Genomic DNA, 6,850 nt, shown 5'->3' on the forward strand with positions numbered 1-6,850 from the left:
AAAATGGCACACAGGGCACGTATAAAGGTAAATGGATTCCCTGATATGCTTCACAGGATTAATAAACATGAGCCTGACAAAACCGCATCATTTCATTCCCACACAATGAAATAGGAATGAGTCACACAAATAAAGAAAATATAGCACAAAAAGCCCAGATGTCTTGCCAAAAGTTATATGTAGAGAAAAACAAAGCCTTGATACACCAGCTCTCAGTGTTCAGATGACAATACTGGTACTTTTGTATTCTTGTCAGAAGGTCCTGAAAAGCTGTGCTCTCCTGTCTTTTGCTTCTCTTTTACTAACAAATTTGAAGCAAATAGAAAGCCTACAATGAGAAGAGTTAAACAAATCTAAAATACTTGGGTAAGGCACAAAAATAAACCTGGAGCTTCTAAAATGGAAAACAGAATGAGTCATAATCCAAGAAATGCCTCAGGCTTGCCACACAATATTATCTAACAAACTTGACATTCAAAGGTTCACAGTGCCCAGCATATGTTGTAGACAGTCACCAAAACAAAGTGTAGATATATATGCACCTTCATTGCCCTTGTACTTTGGGGATGAATGAGATGCTTCCCGGGTGCTTCCTTAGAAGGGTCCCAGGTATCTTATCAGAGCATCCCCTGGCCCAGAGTGAGCAGGATTTTTAAGGGACCATAGCTCAAGTTGAGGGAAAACTGCCTCAAAGGGCAAGATGGGGCTAAGTCTCAGGAGTGGCCTAGAATTCAGAGTATTGCCTGGGTTGTTTTACCATATATGGCCTGGATACAGTCATCAAGCACTTTGACATGCAAGTCTCTCATTCTGCCCCTATTCCCAAAGGTTCAGCTGGAAAAGCTGGAGGTCTGACTTATTTCAGCTGTAGGACTAACGGGTTTCTCACTGGAGGATGGGGGTCTTTATATAGAATATTTTGGCAAAGAGGAGAAGGAGAAAGCCATGGAAAAGTGATAAATAGCATCAATGAAGGAACATGAACACACACACATAAACAAACAAACAAAAAAAAAAGACCAAAAACTCAGCTATAAATTGACGCAGCCTACAGAAAATAAAAGGGGTAGACCTTCAACCAGCATAAACAGAAGCAGTGGAAGCCCAGCGTTTATTCTGATTAATCTTAAAGCTATAATGCCTGAGAGAGCCCACACTAAAACCTAAATTCATTGTTTGCAATACAAACAGAACTGTTTTGAGCTGTTTTCACAAACACAACATGACAAAAAGAAGCGAGGTGAAAATCTGTCTGTAGATGACCTTACTCTCTGTGTGCCTGCCAGGAATTTTACATGCAGTTATAGCCATTTAACTATCAGAAAGACTGTGGGAGAAAATGGAAAGGGTCCAGAAAACAGCAAAAATGATCAGAGAGCTGCAGAGACTGATACATAGTGAGTGACTAAAATAGAACTGGATTTTTAAGACCTTGGCTCCATGACAATTAAAGAGAGAGAGCAATTCACAGTTTGAAATGCATGAATAAAAAAAGAGGAGGACTTTTATGGCAAAAGAGGCAGGGCAACTGAATAAGAAAAGAAAAATGCATGCTGGATTTCCAAAATAGACTGAGCAGTCTCCCAAGCATGGAATGTGTCTCTTAAAAGTTTCTTATTCCTGTTCTTATTAGTTCATCTCCACAATTCAATGTTCCTTGTTACTAAGACGATGTAGCTGCCATTTTATTCAAGGATCATTTAGCTCTGGTCAAAACAGTTTTGGAGAACAAACCGATCCCTAACCTGGTCACTGTTGTCTGCTATGTCTCCTACCACCGCTGTCACAAGCACAAACATTGAAGGAAATTTTAAGATGCAATCACCACATAGATATAATTTCTTTCAGAATTTATTGAACTCACTGGGTGTTGCTGACTCATTTAGGCAAGAGTTTCGTTATTTCATCTGGATTTAATAGAAGGCTATGTGACAGACGTAGCTTTAGGAGAGAGCAGCCTGGAGGGAGAAACCCCACAAGTAGCCCGTTGAAGGTTAACCGCAGTTTGCTAGATTTTGACTATCGACCATGTACATCCTGTCTGGAAAGTAACTTTGTATTCTATCTGTTTCTACTTCCTTTCTTTGGATAAGCTGGACAGAGCAAAACACTAGCAGTTATACATTTGTAGATATAACATATGTATATGTTATATATATACGTGTGTCATAATACATGGACTAGTTGCATGGACACCACAAGGGCAGGCCAAGTCATACCAGAGAAGTCTTACAGAGAGAAGGAATGTAATCCAAGAGCACCTTCAGGAATGGGAACTACACTTACTTGACTCAAAATAGTTAGCAAAAATATCAGTTGCTCACATAGGCATTTGTCTTCTCTCCTCATCTCTCTTCTCAGTGGATTTTTCAAAGTAGATTTTTTTTTATTGTATGACCTTTGAAAAAGTATTCTGCAAATTCTACTTTTCTCAAAGCAGCATCCATTTTCATAAAGGAAGGTTTTGATCTCAAAAATTACTTAATTTACCTAAAGAAGTCAAGATTCAACCAAGATATTCGGCTATAAAAAGATAAATAAAGTATACCTTAAGAAAAACAACAATAGTGTTTGTGAAGCACTCCTTTTGCAGGTGAAAGGCAGATCCTTATGAACCCTAAGTGTATGAATGGCCAATGCCTTGGAAAGGAAAACTCATCCCTCTGTACACAGCTGACCTATATATACTTCTGGCTTTCCAATAAGCCATTCTAAAAGTATATGATGAATAAGACTGGAAAACATTTTTTCTATATTTTAGCAAAAAAATAAGGTTTTGTTTTTTTTCCTCCAAGGTTGGATTAATTTGTTGCTGAGAATGTCCTAAATTCCTTGGAGACTTTCTGGCTCATCAACATACTGCGAACAGACCAAAAATGCATTCTTAGGATAAGTAGTTTATCAGATTGTAAGCATTTTTGTAAAGGAACTGCACAAGAGACTGACAAATTCAAGCATAACATGCTCAGTATTCCCCTTCTATATCCAAGGCATGAAAAGAGCAGAAACCTCTGAGATGATCAAATAGATTTCAACAGAGAAAGTTGTTAAATAGCAAGTTGCAGAAATCATCTGGAAAACTTAGTGGTAGTAACCCCCTGAATTGTGGTTCAGAAATGCAAACCAAACCTTGCTAGTCTAAATCAGGTGATTGTCACATTTAAAGAAGTCAGATTCTAGATGGATGGCTTTCATAAACAGATCTGAGATGTATTTGATCTAGCTGCTGAATGGATAGGAATCTGCATCTTCAGGAGAAAACTGTCAGGGTTTTTTTCTAAATGTCCAAAGCACCTAAGCTTGTGGCAGCTATTGAAGAGTTGAAGGGTTTGATTTTCATTTTTTTAAAAGTCATCCAGCAGTGACAGACCCCTATTTCACACCCCCAGTCATCACCTGCTTTCCACTGGACACGAGCATCCTGCAAAGAGACACTCCATCAACAGAAGTATAAAACAACCATTAGCAGAGTCCTAATTAAACCAGAGCATTTAGCAATCTCCAGAAAACATGGTGTGATCCAAGCTAAAGAGCAGGACCCTCCATCACTAACAGCTAATCTCAGAATGTTTGCAACAGAGAGCAGCCAAGCACAGTTACTGCTTTTACAATGATTTTCCGTAGTTCTTGGTTTAACTGTTGGATGCTCATGGAGAAATCATCTGGTCCTTCCTGCAGATCCCACCAGCAGCAGAGCTGTTTGCATATGTCCTCCACAATATCCCTTCTCCTTTTTCATTTCAGTAGGAAAATGTCACAATTTCCAAAGTTCTGATCAGCATTCAGGTTCTGGTTTCACGCTACACCAAAACTTAATGCCTTTCTTTGCTCTGCGTATATGAATAAACAGCCATAAACACTTGGGTCACCACATTTTAATGAGCTACCACCCGTCAGCTGAACAGTATCAGCTGGCTGTTTGACCACCGTGTTGCCAGGTTAAAGCAGATGGGTTTTTTCCCCAGCTCTGGGAGGCCCAGAGGATGAACGAGCTCATGAGTTGCCATCCAGAGCCGAGCAGCTCTCTGTACCCAACATCTCTTTCCCAACCTTTAACAACATGCAGCTGGCCCACTTAGCAGGAACCTGTCTTAAATATTTTCTCAAACTCCATTAGGGTTTCTTATAATCTTTAACACGCTTAAGCACACAGGAAACATTGATTATAACTCCTACTGCTGTAAACATTGAAGTACGAATCACAGCTGCAGTCAGCCTCCAAATCCCAACCTGGGACTTTTTTCACTAGGTCATCACTTATTTCAGCACTTGAATCCGGGACCCACTGACTCATTGTGAGTTTTACCCTGTAACATATGCTGACACATTAATAACCGCTCTGCTGATACATGCTATAAATTGCAGTGAGAAGCAAAAATCGGGAGGGAAAAAACGAAAGCAGATGAAAATTAATTATGAAAACACACTGAAAACATTTCCAGACTTCTACTGATTGAAGAAAAAAGAAATATCTAAAAATGTCTGAGCCCAGCCCCTATGCTGTTCCCCACGCTCTCCATCTGCTCACGAGGAGCTGTATTGTCGGTATTAAACAGCAAAATCTCTCACCCTGTCACTGGAGACCATTTGAGCACTAAACTGGTAAATCATCAAACAGTAACTGAGGAGACCTCATGGGAGTACTTTCTTTCTTCCTTATTCGTATTAGAAATCAGAGCCTATGCTGAAAGCTACTATAAACATCTCTATTACCACTAACTTAGCTTGGTTAAAAGAGATCCAGAAAATCCTAAAATCATTTTTGCAACCAGTTTTTGACCTGAACACATCTACTGTGTCATGCCTACTCCAACTCTCTAAGCAGCTTTCACGCTGACACGTATAAATCCAGTCTTCATAGAAGATATTGGCTTAAATTTGGCAGCATTGGATACAACTTGGCAAAATAAATGTAAATGTTTAGCTGTGCCTTACATTTGTTTACATTGACTGATCACCAAAAACAGTGAATTTTACACTCCACAGGGCAGAAAACTACAAGGAAAGCAACTGAGAGCAAGGCAGTTTCCATACACAGAGACAGGACCTAATTATCCTTTCTCATGGAACAAGTCAAGAGTCACTGCTTCAGTGGTGACAAATCAGCACAAATACGATGCACCCACTTTTTCCAGAAGTCTCCCATCAGCTTTTCTTGTGTAGACTCTCCAAACAAGCAATTTTTTTCTTTTTTTTGCTTATACAGATATGGCTACATCAAGACAAGGTGTTGGAGTTTGCAGCTTAAACATCTCTATATGTGTCAAATCTGCCCACTGTGAAAACAAGAAAAGCTAGATTCTAATCCCTATCTTTAATCTTGAAGATCCTTCAGGTTTTGCCTCATTTTAACACATCTTGCATATCCCTGAACGGCACCCGAATTTCTCAGCTCACTACACCTGCTTCCTTCACACGGCTTTACACCCAGGCACACGTTTACCAGAAGGAAAATTGGGAAAAGGGGTTGTAAGCTCTCCACTAGCATTGCCTGGTTCGCTTCTTGAATTCTCAGCTGTGCAGCTGCCTCTACCTTCCACCTTCACCCCATGGCCAGGTGAGGGCTGCAGCCACCGTTTTTACACCTCGCTCCTAATGTACACAAATATTTAGAGCCCATCTGACATTCTGTAGCCCAGTAGTCCCTCTGTGAAATGGTAGTAACAAAAAGTCCCCAGATCCATCATAGAGATATGAGGATAAAATGAAAGACTTCTCACAGCTCCTCTGGAACCACTACAATTTTCAGTACTGATTTTGACAAGAAAATAGCATATTTGAAGCACACTTCTCTTAAAACTCCAGTGAAATTACAAGAGAAATTAATAGGATTCCTTGTCCTTTATCCCTCTGAAGATGTAAATTTCTATATTGTTTTTTTTACAGTTGTTACAATTGAAGATTGTAAAATGCTATAATGATAATCATTATATGATAACTTTAAATCAGGTTAGAAATAATTTATAAAAGGGAGAGGTGAAAGAAGAAAAAAACACCCTGCGAATCTAACTCATCCAGACAAGCAAACTCCCCTTCCAATAATGTGCATGAAAACACAGTAATAAAACTACTGAGCTTACCACAGCCTTGCTTGTTTCCTGGGATGTCCCATCCGTATGTCTGCATCCATTGGTTTTCCCAGGGCCTATAATTTTGATCACAAACTCATTGAGAGACTACTTGTTCAATATTTGTGCACTCTATACTGCAATAAGTTCTGAGAGACTATTTTAATACAAATAAGTTGTAATAATGAATGATTTCACCCTTCTGCTTGTTAAAAATACAGCAGCAAAATGCGTAATGCTTAGAAAATGGAGGTACATCATAGTTCCTCAATACTTTTGGGACCTTCAAGCATAAGTTTAGCACCATAAAGAACTACGCCTGGGCAGACGTGTGGAAATGCACACAAATACACACGCATTTCATGTCACATGATATAATTCTTTGGCTGTTACCTACACAGAGATTTTTTAAAAAAAAATCTCTCCAAAGGATGTTACAGAACGGTATATAAAAGTGGAGAAGATTTCCGCCCTGTTTGTGGTCATTGCTCTCTACTCTTACTTTTGTCTTTCAGACTGTTCCGTCGAGCCATGCTGGCAGACAGCTGAGCCTGGCAGCCCTGGAAAAATCCCCACCCCACCCCTGCTGAACACTTGTATATGCCTCCTTGTTTTCTGTACATTTGCCAGAAAAGTCAGGGATCAGGGCCTGACACTGGTCAGGCTTTGCCTTCAACCTCACTTAATAATTCATATACAAATCATTTCCAAAATAACTACCAGAGTTACTGAAAACAGCATGTTTAAAGGGTTTCTTAATAAACAACATCCCAAGTCATCTG

Source organism: Phalacrocorax aristotelis, chromosome 1 (genome assembly GCF_949628215.1).
Source record: "Phalacrocorax aristotelis chromosome 1, bGulAri2.1, whole genome shotgun sequence".
Taxonomy (NCBI): Eukaryota; Metazoa; Chordata; class Aves; order Suliformes; family Phalacrocoracidae; genus Phalacrocorax; species Phalacrocorax aristotelis.